This window comes from Mandrillus leucophaeus, unplaced genomic scaffold, assembly GCF_000951045.1.
Source record: "Mandrillus leucophaeus isolate KB7577 unplaced genomic scaffold, Mleu.le_1.0 Scaffold202, whole genome shotgun sequence".
NCBI classification, from domain to species: domain Eukaryota; kingdom Metazoa; phylum Chordata; class Mammalia; order Primates; family Cercopithecidae; genus Mandrillus; species Mandrillus leucophaeus.
This window is the reverse complement of record NW_012102055.1, coordinates 2,218,574-2,221,404: the sequence shown is the minus strand read 5'-3', so window position 1 is coordinate 2,221,404 and position 2,831 is coordinate 2,218,574. Positions and strand designations below refer to the sequence as shown.

The 2,831-nt window shown below is 52.4% G+C and overlaps 1 protein-coding gene across 3 annotated transcripts in view; it reads right to left on the bottom strand.

The window, feature by feature from the left end:
- PCSK2 (proprotein convertase subtilisin/kexin type 2) overlaps nucleotides 1–2,831 on the bottom strand; it is a 255,053-nt gene that overhangs the window by 44,307 nt on the left and 207,915 nt on the right. The window lies entirely within an intron of this gene.

Here is a 2,831-nt window from a genome sequence, read left to right as displayed (position 1 = left end):
AATGGGGTAAATTTTGAGGTGATGTTTGTGGGAAGTGTTCCCTAGAAGCAGAGCCTGAGACAGAGATTCAGCTGCCCAGACTCATTGAAGGAGGGCTCTCAGAAGGAATCTGTGAGCAAGGGAGTGAAGTAAAATACAGAGGGGAAGGAACTCCAAAGCTATGCAGTCTTGGGTAAAGCCTACCTTTGGCCTGGCCCACAGGGGGCTCTGGAGCATAAATTACATTGAAGATTCCTCCCTGTTGGAGGCAAGCAGGCTCCTGCTTTAGCCGTCTGCTGTGGGTTGTGCCCTGGGTGTGGGGGGCATAACTTTCTAGGAGAAAGATTCCACCTGTCAGGGCAATGCTTGGTGAGAGGGGCCGCTGTGAGCCATCAGCAGCCGACACTCACAGCAGCTGGGGCTGCCCCCAGGTCTGCCTGGTGAAGGGGATCTTGGTGGGCACCAATGGCATCCACTGTAGTCATAGATTTCGATGTGACTTTCAGCCCCTCAACCGTGACATTTCGTGTCTGCATTAATTCCGTATCTGCTCCCTGAACAGCTCATCCACTATGTTCTTAAGCCCCGGGCTAGTTCCCGAGGATGGTCTGGGCAGGAAAACACATGTTTTCTGACCTCAGGAAATGTATGGAAAAGCAGCCTTCAATTGCTCACTCTGATTTTCTTCAATATTCTCTTTTTTATGCCTGCATTAAACATATAGTGTTCTGTACATTCACTTATTTTAGTGTTATCAATGTATAAGTGATGAGTTTGTGCATTTTCCATAAACAGACTGTACATAATTTAAATGTGTATGTGGAACGGATGCATTCTATAATTTATTTATAATAGTGCTGGTTTCTATAGCCATTTCATCGATTTGAAATTCACCAAAATCTAAGAAGCAAATTTAAAAACATTCCTAAAATGGAGTTCCAAAAGCCACACAAAAAATCTCATGCACTGTCCTTTCCCTCACTTAGCACCAGACCACTTACTCCACACACGGCAGTGACCTTGCGGTGTGAGTCCCATGTCCAGGCTGATTACAGAGAGTCCTCTGGGAGCACAGGGAGGGGGCCACTGCTGGCCTGGCAGTGAGGACAGGCCTGAGAAGACTATGTATGCCGAGGGGTGGGAGCTGTGCCACGCGTGGCAAGTAGATGCGTGCATCGGAACAGCTTGTGAAGACACAGCAGTTTGGTAATGGATGCTCAAGTAGCAAATCTATCAGCTGAGGCCCCAGGGATCGTGGAGGAAAGATGAGCTATCCCCATTGTGCCCGGCCCAAATTCCTGACCCACAGCATCCCAAGCGTAGTAAAGGAGTTGTGTTCTGTGCTATGAAGTTTTGGAGTGTTGCTTAAGTGACAGTTGAGACTGGGACAAATGCTGACCCTTTGCAAGCACTTCTCAGTGACGAGCGCTTGCATCTTTCTCATTTACACATCACAGTGACTCTGTGACCCCTCATTATCACCATTTGACAGGCAAGGTTAAGTCACTTCCTGAGAGACTGGAGCCCAGAAACCCTCTGGTCCCTGAACCTGGGTTCGTGTCTCCTTTGGGGTGGCTCCAGCCCCAGTGTCTCAGAGAAGGGGCCCCCTTCCCCTCCCTTTGCAGCATTGACCTCCATCTCATCCCTTTGGAGGCTCTGCCTGGCTTCCTTCTCCTTGGCTCTGTCCAAGCCTGAGCTAATCTCAGAGGAGCGGCTGTGAGAATGTGTGCTCAGACCTCCTGCCCCATGAGTGTCGTGGTCACAGTCCTGGCTGCTGCCCCCTGGATGTACCACCCCGTCCTGCCGAGACCCCATGTCCTGTGTGTTACTGCCAGCCAACGACTGAGCGGGTGGTGTGGGTGCCAGTGCAGGCCCCTTTCTGCCTGTGATGGGCAGCTTTGGCATGGGGACTGCTGTCTGAGACCCTCCCTCCCCAAGCCCCTTCTCTCCCACTGTCGTTCGCAGGAGCCAGGCAGGCATCACGTCTGAGGCTCTTCTGTCTTCTCTCCTTATCCTTCACAGGCCTTCCCGTAGTCAGCCTCCTGCATGGCTAAGCCCCTGTACTGTCTGACTCCTGCAGGACCTGGACTCACACACAGGGTGACAATGGTTTACCCAGTTGCCTCCACCCCTCCACCCACTGTGTCCCACCTTGAGAGTGGCCGGGGCGTAGGGGGCCGGCCCTCTTACCTTGTTCACGCCATCGGCCATGGCCTGCAGCGTGAGCTCCCGGGGCCCATCCACTGTCTTGCCGTTGTCTGTGGGGCCCCAGCTGGCGCTGTAGATGTCGATCAGCTGCGGCATGTGGCTGATGGAGGAGGCCTCGATGATGTCCGTCATGAACGGCTGGTCCAGCATCCGGATGCCTGTGGACATGTTGAGCAGAGGACACCAGGTTTGGGTTCCCCAGTTCACAGGAGACAAGGAGGTGGAGGAGGGCTCGGGCCCTGGGTGCTTGGAAGGGTTGGAGATCTCAGGTGCTCTGGGGACACTGTGCAGTCCAAGGATCACGAAGAAGGCACAGACGGTCCTACTGGCTTCCTTCTGCGTCCCACCCATGTCTTTGCTGATGTAACGATTTAAAGACAAGTTTATTCCTCTAACAAACCTTACTAGAATTCCTAATGGGAGAGATCACCTTTGCTGAAGCGATTCTTTGATAAGCTCGTTTCTAAGTAGAAGCTCGATCTCAGAGAACTGGGTGTTGGCTGCAGCCAAGTTTTAGGGGAGAAATAAAGCTACTACATATGATAGATAGAGGAGGCAATAGATATTTGATATTTGAGAAGAAATTCCAGCAGGCAGAGGGCAGAGGGCAGGGGACAGAGAGAGGGGCAGGGGCAGTGCAGGAG